The 12,867-nt window shown below is 44.5% G+C and overlaps 1 long non-coding RNA gene across 2 annotated transcripts in view; it reads right to left on the reverse strand.

The window, feature by feature from the left end:
• LOC107136786 overlaps window positions 1–12,867 on the reverse strand; it is a 60,440-nt gene that overhangs the window by 31,788 nt on the left and 15,785 nt on the right. For both annotated transcript variants that reach the window (XR_007350869.1, XR_001502766.2), the window contains exon 2: window positions 2,969–3,104. This is a non-coding gene — a long non-coding RNA (uncharacterized LOC107136786). The remainder of the gene's footprint in view (window positions 1–2,968; window positions 3,105–12,867) is intronic.

A 12,867-nucleotide genomic window follows, 5' to 3' on the forward strand; every position in this document is an offset into this window, starting at 1 on the left:
TGCTAAAATTATTATGCATTGACTTTGGCTTAAACAACTATTGAATATAGCTTATTCTACTATAATCAACATTGGCAATGTCTGCAGATATCACAGTGGCCTAGCCTGCAGGTGTTATGGAACTGTACCATCAGCTGAGATGCAACTCCCTTAGGTGGAATGAGTTTGCCAACAGCTCTGAGCATAGTGACCGTAGCTGTAGGTGAGAAGCATCTATCAGTTTCTGTAAGATGTGTGAGGATAAGGCCCATATGGGTACAGTGCAGCATGCCTAGCATCCCTAGTTGGAAGCCTGTCAGTGACAGGCTTTTGGTCATACTAGCTGGCCCAGATAAGGCACTTGTCAATATCTGAAGGCTGCACAGTGACTTTGCAAGGCCTGAAGGGACCAATATGCTAAAGGAGATCCATCTGCTTCCTGAGCCAAGGGTGAGTGGGTAGAACTGAGCAAATGCTTCATAGATATTCAGTGGACCAACCTTCTGAGAATGTGCTGCTCAATTGCTTCCTGGAGACCCAGGAGGATGGACAGAGTTTCCTGGTTGCTTTCTGAGGTCCTCAACAGGCTGAGTCACTCAGGAAAGACTTCTCAGTTGTCTTCTGGGTCATGGATGGATGAACTTTGGTGCCAAACTCTGTTTTGGTGTCCTCTGCAGGCTGAAGTGCTTCCCAGGGCAACGGGAGGGTGATTAGAGCCTCCTGTCTGGTTTGCAAGGTTGATGAAGCTACTGGGGGCAGTTACTTGGATGCATCACAAGACCTGGAGCCAGCAAGATCTTAAGATGCATCCATGCAGCAAGAGTCTGGGTGGAGGAGAACACAACAGCTGGGCTCTTTGTACAGGACAACACAGCAGTATGGTAACCTGGCAGCTTCCCAGACTGGCCTCCTATTGGCAGTTATGGGTTCTCCAACAGTAAATGCTTCAGGTGCCTGTGGTATGAGTGGGATCTGCAGGGACCTTCAGCTTACCCTTTCCCCAGGAAGCAAAGCCACTCTTGGTGGATATTGAGGGATTGAATGGGAGATGCTGAGTGCTTAGTTCCCTTCTTTATAGGCCATTCTATATCTCTACGTTCTGAAACAGCTTTGCCATATCTCCACTGCATTCTGATGCTCGGTCTAAAACTATTCAGTGAAATTTGAGTGCTTTTTTTTCCTTTGTTTTGATTGTTTGTTGGGGAGGAAAGCATGCCAAGCACCTCTAGTTAGCTGTCTTGCTCCTCCCACAAGTCTGTGAACCATACTCACCTCTAAATGTCCCACTTGGAACCCAGTATCTCATATTAGGTATTAAATTACAATGAGTTTCAAAGGGGACAAATTATATCCAAAATGTAGTACCCCATTTTTCCCTTTGTGCTTCTGTTGTCCACATTACACACACACACACACACACACACAATTAACCCCATCACAAATTTTAATTTTTATTGTTTTTAAATTTTCAATAATGGTTTAAGAAAAAAAAATAAATACTCTTTTCTATTTATTTTCATGTTGAAATTTTCAGTGCTCTCATTTTTTATTTGTGAATCTGGCCTTACATCTAGGATCCTTTATATTCAGCCCAAAGAACTTTCTTTGCCATTTTGGGTAGCACAATTCAGATAGCCACAAATTGCCTCCTATTTCGTCTTTTTAAAAAACATCTTTTCTCTTAATTTTTAGAGAACATTTTACCAGATATAAAATCCTTGGTTTTCAGGGTTTTTTTTTAAATTTCAATATTTTACAGAAGTTATATCTTTGTCTTCTGCTTCCATTGTTCCTGATGAGAAGTCAGCCCTCATTTTTCCAAATGTAATATTAAAAATGCACGTACCAATGGCTTTTTATATTTTGTCTCTATCTTCGGTTTTCAGAAGTTTGACAATCATGTGCTATTTTTCCTTCATTATATTGTCTGAGTTTCTGGTATGTAGCTGATGTTCTTCATCAATTTTGGAAACTTTCAGCCATTATTTCTTCAAATATCTCTTCTCTCCTCTCTATTTCTGAGATACTAGCTGTTCATCTGGTGAACTGTTTGACATTGTCTGATGGATCTTAAACACTCTTCTTGTAGTTGGTTGCTTTGGTTTTTTATTTTCTTTTTTCTGCTTATTTGTGAGTTTGTGTAATTTCTATTGATTTGCTTCTGATTTACTGATACTTGCTCCAGTCATGTCCAGTCCAGTTTTAAATTAACCAAAGTATTCCTAATTTCAAGGAAAGCATTTTTTAGTAGTAGAATACTTATTTCTAAAACTTCTTTTCTCAAGTTTCCATTTTTTCCCTAACCCTAAAACTAAAATTTCCCATTTCTTTAATGACATTTTCCACCCATTCACTCATTTTTTTCTACTTTGTAAATAAATTTTAAAGTACTAGTTATTTTATATTTTTTCTTTGCTTATTCCATTCTGTGGGCCATATTTTAATCTACTTTCATTAACTTTGTTCCTGCTTCTTTGCAAGCCTGGTTATTTTTATCGTACGCTAGACCTTGTTGATAGTACTTTTTAAAAATTCTAGGTTGTATTCTGCCTACAAATCATAGTGCTAAGTTTTGTTCTATTAGGCAGTTGAATTACTAGCCAAGAAGAATTGGTTTCAGGTTTATTTTTAATCTCAGAATATTTCCCTATTGGGATGTAATCTCTATATTATACGTGACCTTTCTGGGATTTCTAATAAATGCCCAGTGTGTTCAAAAAGGTTTCTCTGCCTGGGTCAGAATTTCAGTGTTTCACCCAGCACTTTGCAACATCAGAAAACTCTAATTTCATATTCTGGTTTCCATTGCTATGTCACAAATTGCCTCCGGAATGTAACAACTTAAAATTCCATTTTATTATGCCATTGGATTCTGGGTAGTAAATTTATCCAGAGTGAGCAATGTTGACTTCTATCTACTCTACAGCACTGCATGCCTCAGCTGGAAAGATTCAAATGCTGAGTTTCACTGGACAATTGAAGTACTAACCTGTCAGATGGCTGAAGTCCAGGACTGCTGACCAGAGTATCAATAGCCTCTCTGTGGCTTGTCTGTCTCACACTGTCGAAGCCTTGGGGTGGTCAGAATGATTACATGGCTACTCAAAGCTCCAAATACAAGCATCCTGGTGAAGAGAATGAAGGTTTAGAGTCCTGTTTTTTTCCGGCCTCATAAATCACCATCACCTTGCTGTGCCTTTCTGGTTGAGACGGTCACAGCACATCAAGGGAAAAGGAATGGAATTCATTTTTTGAGGGGAGCATGCCAAAGTCACATTTTTTAAGAACGTGGGATAACATATATTGTTTGACCGTATTTACAAAAAACAATCTGCTATAGTCCTCCAGCAGCTGTTATTGGCTTCTCAGAGTCTTTCACTTAAGAGAAGCAAGTTGAGATTTTGCCAAACTCCTAGGGGATTTCTGGTATTTCTCTGATTCCCTTCTTTCTAGTTCCCTACTCCTCAAATTCCAGCCACCTAGCAGCACCAATCTTAATCTCTGTTTCCTCTGATCAGCAAGACTGCCTGCCACCTTCTACTTAGCTCTATTCTCCTAAGCTTTGGCTTGGAAATTGCCCTGCAGAAGAAAGCAAATATAAACGTGGCTCACAGTCCAGTGATATCCTCTGTTTGATTCTGAAACTAGTTGCTTCAAATAGTTTGTTCCATTTTGCACCTGTTCAATGTGAAATGGTGTGGCAGAGAGACCCTTAGGTGGCCCTCCAGTTATCTCTGCCTCTTAATGTTTATGCTCCTGTGTGATTCTGCTCCCTTTGCGGGAATCATCGGTGACCTACTTCTAGCCATATAGAGTGTGTCAGAAATGATGGGATTTTCAAGGTCATGTGTCTTGACTACTGTGTGTGATTATGTTACATAGAATTATTATACCTGTTTTATTGCCATCTCTCCTTCTCCTCTGCTGACTTGGAAGAAGCAACCCATCATCCTATGGGCTGCCTACAGAGAGGCCATGTAGCACAGAACTGGGGGCAGTCTGTGGACAGCAACAGCTAGCACAGAACTAGGGTCCTTCATCAATCAGCCTTCAAGAAACTGATAAGACCTAGACATGATCAACACAGTTGTTTCAGCCTTGCTGACATCCCAGATAAAGGGAACCCAAAATCCTGACCCACAGAAACTATGAGTTAGTAATCCTGTGCTATTTTAAGCAACAAAGTCTGCAGAAATGTTGTTATAATAATTGGTGAGTTTAAGCCATTAACATTAGTTAGCAAAAGATAACTAATGCAGATAGTAAGTCTCCTACTACCAACCCCTTTGTGACCAGAACCACAAACCACCCTTTGTTGTGAACCACAGAGAAGGAAATCTCATGATACGGGACCCAGGAAAGAAAAGGAGATGAGGTGTCTTGTGCATCATTAATTCTCAACCAGTTAGGAAAGAATTTTCATCTTCAAAGCATCCCCTTCTATTCCAGTATTCAACAATCCATCCTTAGAGCTTTATTACTTGAATTAAACATTCATGTATTCAACAAAGTATATTTAGCCCCTGATATAACAGTCCCCGTGCTTGACACTGAGAAGCCAAAGAGGAATCTCACACACTGTTCCTTCAAGAAAGGCGTAGTGCTCTGCACTTTCTATATGTTGTCTTACTCAGTGTTTACGGTGGGTGCCATAATTAGGAAATAACACTTAGAAATGTTGAATCACTCACCATAGGTATTCAGCTAATGAGTGGTGAGGTCAGAATTTAAACCCAGGAACTTTATTTTATTCCAGAGTTTTACTATGGCATCATGCTAAACTACTGCCTAGAGTCAGACACAGGCAAAGAAAAAATGTACTCGTAACTCAATGTCATAAATACTCTTCAAGCAAGAAAGGCCTGGGGAGCACAGAGAAGAAGAGTTGAACTCACCACACATGACAATGAGGAACAAGCACAACACTGCTCTTCCCAGTGACGAAGGAGAAGGTGATGTTAGAACAGAGAGTGTTAGGAGGACAAAGCTTCAAGTATGGAGGCATGGAACACTAGAATCCCAGTCATGGAAGTGGAGGTGTGGGAAGAGCAGCATGTAGCAAAAGAAAGACAAAATGCTAGGGTGGGAACTACAGGGGATCTCCTTTCAGGGCAGAAGAAAGCATTGCAGAATGCTTAGACCTCTGCTGGCCACAGGACCACTGGACACAGGACCTCTGACTACAGGGGAATCTGGGAGAGTGGACTGGCATCCAGTGTTCCCAAGTCACCATGATATCGGATATCAGCCATCCAGCACCAACCATGCCCTGGCTGCCTCCTTATCACACCCACTGAGAGAAACTGCTCCACTCATGGTACCTGCTGAAGAGGTAGTCTAAGCAGCCATGACTGTACCCATTGACCTCCGACCTCTGGCCCAGGAGTGGACATGTTTCTGCTATCCTCCCAGGTCCATGTCATCAATACACCACACAAAAGACAGATTGGCTGGAGTACTAGGCTGTGTTGATCAAGGCCACAGTGGGCACCAAAGTTGGCCAAATCCCGACATAAGCTTAAGTATGGGAGTGTCCAACAAATCACCGAAGAAGTTAGTCTACAGAGAGAAAACAGAATAGAGCCGAAACCCAGAGTGAAGCAGAGGAGAGACCTAGGACTCCAGAAGAAGGAAAGAAAGAAAGATGACACAAAGATTTTCCCTTGACTCCCTGTTCCTTGCAAGGTCAAGGATGTATAATAGCACCTCCTGTTCTTCAATCCAGTATACTTCCCTAGACCTCACCAATATGCGTGAGTTAGTTTGACTAGGTGTTTGTTAGGTATAACTAATGACCCTATTCTTATCAGGACTCTTGATTGTAAGGGACAGAAGCCTGCATGGATTTGCTCAGTCATGAAAGGAGTGTGCTCACTCATGTAGTGGGAGTACAGAGGAGGGCATCCCCATGACTGAATCCAGGATGTAAGCCATCCCTCTTTGCCATCTCCTAGCCACCTACTCCTTCAGTCCCATCTCCCCATGATAAAGAGCTTCCTCTGTATTGTGGGGAGTTGCTGTTGGCAACCCAGAGTATATCCTTCCAGCACAGTGACCCCAAGGGACAGTTTTCTCACCATTGATAGGAGAAAAATCCGGGGGAAATACTCTTATTGGTTGGATGGACCAAATTCATGTTCCTGAACAAGTCACTGAGGCCAGGCAATTGGGATGCTCTCACTCGTCAAGCTCATGCTACCTTTCAATCCCTGTGATTTGGAGGAAACCTGAAGACCAGATCCTTTAACCAAAAGGGAAAGAAAAGAAGGACCCTGTTAGGAAGCCCGATGGAATAGCTATTGCCTTTCTAAACTACATTGGAACCAATGAACAGACACCCCCTTCACCATGAACGACTAAGATACACAGGTCTCAAGCCATCAATGTCTGGTCTCATGCAACTCCTGCATGTGAGAAAAGGAGGAGCCACTGGGAGTCCAAACTCTCTGTGTCTCCTAATACGAGACTCCAGGGGGTGCCCTGTTTCTTACTGCAGGCTGCAGAGCAGAAAGAGTTGAGGTTCAGCACCTGGTGCCTAGATTGGAGTCTCGATTCTGCTATTCACTGGCTGTGGATCTTCGGCAGGATACATAACCTCTGTGAAACTCAATATTTCAATAGAATAAAAGAAATGTCTTCCACATCTCATAGTAATTGTGAGGGCTACGATAATAGAAGAGCAGGAGACAATCTTGTACACTAGGTAGGCCGCCTACAGCCTTGAGAAAAATATCCACATGCAGAAACTTTCTGGAACCCATGAAGATGACAGCAGTGTTCATCTCTGGGCAACAGAACTTGGAGGAAAAGTACATTTCTATTGGTCATCTCATATCTGAGAATTTGAGTTTGGGGGTTCTCCAATTCTTCTGTGGTAAGGTCCTGTTCCCTTGCTCCAAGCAATGGTTATACTCATGGTTCATTTGCCCAAAGGAGATCATTTCAGTGTACAGGCATTCCCAAGGACAAAGCTGCTCTATTATAATAACAATATATTCTGCCTTATCTGAATTATGCATGTCCCAATACAATAAAGGCATCTTCCTTCAACAAGCACATCCTGTCCTTGTGCTCTTAAGATTCAAGGGAAGAAAGCCTTTTTCGAATTGAGATGAACCCAAATCCCATATGCTGTGAATTCCACTCTGTCTTTCTCATGTCTGGAACTTCCTGTAGCGAGGGTAGGCTCATGTTATTCTCCATGATGTCATGGTCACAGCCTCAGTCATAGTTCCTTAATTGCACATGCTTAGAGTTGAGGATTGTCAGAGCCCTCACACCTTGGAAGTAGGGCTGGGGACCCCAGACCTTGCCTTGGAGTTCCTGACACTATGGGGAAGGGTACACCCCCTCTGGAAGCAGCTGCCCAAGACCTGGGCCCATCCTCTCTAAAATCAGGTCCAGCTATATCCTGGGTCCCCTGCTTTCTGCCCTGTGTCCTGGTGTGCAAACATTTATGTCCTTCCTTGGGTTTCCATAAATGCTTCTGCTGCTCACCCTGTCTACAGCCAATGGGGTGATTCAGAAGGATGGACAGAAACATGGAAGGATGGACAGCTTATGTCTCCCAACTTTGTTTCCTACTGCCCAGAAGCCCCTTCAGTTTGTTCCTGATGTCCTCTGTCTGCCTTCTGGCTCCTGTCATGAAATCCCTTTCACTCCATTATCTGGTTAGGACCCAGAGTTGCTCACAGCCTCGGTTTCTCCTTCCTGACTCCCTGAAGCTTCTTCAGTTTGGCTCTCTTCCTTCCTGAAGCCTCCAGCCAGCTCCCTGATCACCCCTACTACCTGCCAGAAGAGGCTTGGAAGGGCCCTGTGGATGCTGAAATCATCCTGTCCTTGTGATCTTAAGATTCCTGAGCTACAAACAACATAGCTTTGCTTCCCGAGGAGCACAGTGCAGTGGCAGAAGCACAAGTTTTCCAAAGAGAGCCATCTCTGGGTTCAGAGGTCACCCCTCCTTCTCTCTAGTTGAGTGAGGCCCACGGGTCTCTAACAGGATTTCAGTTTCCTCGTCTGTAAAATGGGGATAATTTTACCCATCTTACAGGGTCATTTTGAAGATTAGTGGAAAGATAAATAGAGCACACACCCTGGGTTTCCTTCCCCGGAAAAGATAACTTCACTCTTGCCAACTCTGAGCCCACTGAATCAAGAACATCCACACTCCTTGCCTTAGCCCCACCATCAGCCTGTTCTTTGCTTCTAACACTCTCTTTGAGAGATTTAGAGGTCTGTTTAAATCTCATGAAGCAAGCTTCTTTTACACTGGATCTTTGTCAGGCTATATGACTTTATTTGACAGGGAAACCGAGGCCCAGAGGCATCAACATCTAAGATAGATAAAAGATGGCAACCAGTTTTTTTCACCATACTGGGGATTGAACTCAGGGCCTTGGGCACTCTAGGCAAGTGCTTCATCCCTAGTATTTATTTTACCTTATTTTGGGACAGGATCTCACTAAGTTGCCCAGGCTAGCCTTCAACTTGTGATCCTCCTGCCATAGCCTCCCAAGTAACTGGAATTGCAGTTTGATGAATTGCTTGGCCACCAGTTCTTCATCACTCTTCCCACCAAGGAATGACATTTGGTTTTCCTTCTCTTGAGTCAGGACTGACCTTGGACATCATCACAATTCCAGGGCAGGGATGCTCTGGCTGTCTGGGCCTAGTCTTCTGGAAAGTGGAACTGCCACTTCTTCCCTCCCAGAACCCTCAGTCTTGGGAACGCAGCCACAGGGCACGGGTGGGCACTAACTGCAATTGGCAGTGCCAAATGAGCTCCGGTCAGCAGCCAGCACCGACTGCCAGTCATGCGGTGCACCATCGTGAACCACCCCGCCATTGGCACCTCCTGCAATGACAATTCCAGCCAGCATCGTGTGGGTCAGAAAGTTGTTTTAAGCAACCACCCAGTTTGGGGGAGGTTTGTTAAATAAGAATGGATAGAGAACAAGTGTCAAGGGTCCCAAGTGTCAAGGCCTGGCCTGGCCCTGGGAGCCCTGTAGGAATGAGAGGGACTTTGTCAGGCCAACAAGCCTCCCTTGGCTCCAGACCAGAAGCAGCTTATCCATAGGCTGCAGAGTCAAGCGTGGGGCTCTACCTCCCCCTTGCTGAGCAGAGCAAGTACTGCAGAGAGCTCCCTGCCGGGCCTGCATTCCCAACACCATCCACCCCCCCTATTCTTGGATGGGAGCCGGCCACAGAGGCCTCCACTGCCAGGGAAGCTTGGCTGTGAGGCCCAAGGCTGTGGCTGTACCAGCCCGGGCTGCCAGGGCCAAGAAGAGCAGCCAGCCCTTGGCGCTCTCTGGGACTGCCAAGGGGATTTGAGAGAATAGCACAAGGCCCTTTCCTCATAAATCAAGGACTTCTAGAGAGGAGACAGCTGGCACCGTAAGAGCAGCCCCCAGGCTGAAAGCCTGTCTTAATAAGGCTTCCAGGGAGCATGGCCAACAGAAAGTGGTCTTTCCTCACCAGGATGAGACCTCATGGGGCTGGATGGGGACAGAGAATGCAATGAGGTTTGTGAATCAGCCAGTCCCTTTCGCTCTACCCAGAGTGAATGCTACCCAAGTGTAAATTCTGGATTCCTTTTTGTAATAAAACACACATAACATAAAATTGGCCATTTTAGCCACTTTTAAGTAGCATCCAATACATCCATATGGTTGTGCAATCATCACCAACAACCACTTCTTCGTCTCCCACAATGAAACTCTGTACCCATTAAACAACTCGCCTTTGACATTTTTTAAAAATTCTTTATATCCCTCTGTTGACTATAAACTCAAAAAATGCAAACCTGCCCACTCAGCCCTGCAAAAGCACAAACCAAAGCTAACTTGAGACTGAGAAACCCAGTTCCTAAGCTTGGCCCTTCCCATCAGGTCAATAGTGGCCAACATTTACAGAGCAGGTATCGCTTGTCACCGCTTTACAGATACTAAATTCCATGGCAACGGTATGAAGTAGGGAGTATTATCTTCTACTTCACAAATTTAAAGAAAAAAAAATAAAACTAAGCCTGCAAGAGGTCACATGTCCAGCTAGGGTGACCAGCTAGTAAGTGGCAGAGTCGAGACTTGGAGCCAGGGCTTCCTGAGTTCAGGAGTGCAATTCCACACCCTTGCATCTGCTCCCCACTACCTCGTCCCAGCCCCTCACATGAGAACGCCATCCTCCATGGCTCCCACTTACCTCTCAAACCTGAATCTTAATACTGTTACTCCAATCTTCCTCTTTTTCCTCCCTTTCTGGACCAAAATTCAAGCATTTGTTGCCCTGAGGAGGATCATGTGGTGAGGACTGCCATTCTGGGTGCCAGCCTGAGTCAGCCCAAATTATCCTCGGAGCCAAGGACAGGACAAGCCCCACCCTGCTCTCCCTGGCTTGCATTTGGCTAAAATCAGAGTCTTATGGTTTGGATCCAAAACATTCCCCCCAAAAGCTCATGTGTTAGATAATGCAGAAATGTTCAAAAGTGAAAAGATTGATTATGAGGGCTCTGACCTCATTGGTGGATTAATCCATTTGGTGGATTAATAATTTGAATGGGCTTACTAGGAGGTGGTGAAAATGATAGGCAGATGGAGGTCTTTGGGGGCTATTTCTGGTCCTGGCCCTTCCCCCACCCGCCCCACCCCCTTTCTCAGCTGTCATGATCTGAGCAACTTTCCTCCATCATGCCTTTCTGCCATGATAATTCTGCCTTGCAACCAGCTGACCATGGACTGAACCTCTGAACTAGAAGGCTAAAATAAATATTCCACCCTCTAAGTTGTTCTTGTCAGTTATTTTGGTCACAGCAATAAAAAAAAACTGACTAATGCAGAGTGTAATGTAGCAAGAATGAATGAGGGCTCCTAATTGGAAATTACTTTTCCAGCTCCATAGCAGTTCTCAGCAGGCATTCCCACCTGTGCTGTAGAGCTGAGCAACAGGTGGTGGGGATGTCTCTCTCTCTGGTGAAACTGGGAGAGGGCATGTGGAAGATGGCCCTTAGCTGAGAGTGCTCCAAGGTCCTTCCACTCCCTTGATGTCACAGAGCTGGAGGAAACACACACAGGGTGGGGAGCCCACACTATGCCAACCTTGTCCAGGGCCGTCCACACACATTTTTTTAAGTTGATCCTCACAGACAGTTTTTATATTTTTAGTGTCTATTTTATGAGAAAACTAAGGTTCCAAAGCTAGACAACTCATATGCTTTGTTCACCAGCTGGGCAGCAGAGGAGCTGGAATCTGAGCCCAGGAATAATTACCTTCAAAGCATAAGCTCTTTCCACTGCTCTACTGAGACCTAGGATGTGTCTTCTGTAAGACACACTTCTGGGTGGAGGCTGGGGGGCAGTGGGGGGCACTTCCCATAATAAAACAGCTCTCAACTGTGGCAACTGATTCCAAAGGCTCCTGACCCAAGGAGACTCACAAGGCTCTCTCCCTTGGATGTGAATTTTTAATACAGTAGCAGGAAGTCATTGAAGGCAATGCCCTGGGTTTCCATACCACTAGCTTCCATAACCCAGCAGTTGGCCCATCAGCCCTTCCTTTACTTCTGTAGATCAGTCCACTAACCTTCCAGCTTACTTAGAGATTTGCAGGGAAAAGGCACGTATTCAATTGCTTCACTTAGAATAGGTTTCTGTTGCTTGCTAGCAAGAACTTCAGTATGCATCTAAAATTCTGAAAACGTATATAGACAAAAGCAGTTGGCATTCTGGCTCCAACCCAATTGCTTATCCTTCCATATTCTTCAAACTCATCTACTCCAAGCAGCTGAGCTTCTCTCTGCCATCATACTCAGGCTCAGCCCCCTCAGGCCTATGCTCTGGCCATTCCTCTGCACAAACCCCCCTCTCCAATTCAAACCCCACGTTCATCCAGCCCAAGAAATTCTATGCAGTTTCCAAGATTCAACTCAATCCCCTCTACATATTCTGAACCATGACAATACAAGCTATCCAAAAATATAATCAAAGTCAACATATGTTGCTTCATACTGCTATTTACTTGGTTCATAGGCCTTTGAGGATAGAAACTTCATAGTCTCTAGCCATCACACAACATAGTCTAGCATAGTGTAGGAACAGAGAAAAATCATGGAAAAGCTTGGGAAGACAGCCTAGCAAAGACTGCTACCTCTTGACCAAAATTTCTGTTTCATTTTAAGCTGCATTGTGCATTCCAGACTTCCTTCTACTTAGGCATATCCAAGTGGTTGTGCTCCTGCCAAAGGAAAGCACACAGAAATTATGTGTGTACTTCCAGCCCACAGTTTCTGAGCAGCAGATGTGCCCATCCACACCCTCTTTCCCCTTCTTTTGACCAGATGCAGATAACAGCAAGGCTCAAGGTAGAGGAGAGACTAAGTTCCAAATCATTGTATGGCAGAAAGTCTCCTGCCATCGAAGAGCATCTGCTTTGGACAATTACATCAGCGAAAAATAAATTTCTATTGTATTTGGACATTCGGTGGTCCTTTCATTGGAGCAACTAGTACTCCCTAGCTCCTACAGATGGCAAGTTCAATGATGGCGGAGATGGTGATGGTATCTGAGGAGGTGATCTTATGGGGATGGCCACAGGGCTGTGGTAACAATGGGCATGACAGGGATGGTGATGGGGCCACTTCACTGGTTCTAGTGATGCAGCTGATATTGTTAATGATGTGTGTTAATAAGAGTGACAGTAATATATCTGGCTTCCCTGTTATCACAGTGCTGTGGTTTAGATATGAGGTGTCCCCCAAGAGTTCACATGTGAGATAATGCAAGAAGTTTCAGAGGAGGAATGATCAGATTGTTGAGAGACTTATCCTAATCAGTGAATTAGTCCCTGATGGGATTAACTGAGTGCTAATCAGAGGCAGGTGGAGTGCGGCTAGAGGAA

Source organism: Marmota marmota, unplaced genomic scaffold (assembly GCF_001458135.2).
Source record: "Marmota marmota marmota unplaced genomic scaffold, marMar, whole genome shotgun sequence".
Taxonomy (NCBI): Eukaryota; Metazoa; Chordata; class Mammalia; order Rodentia; family Sciuridae; genus Marmota; species Marmota marmota.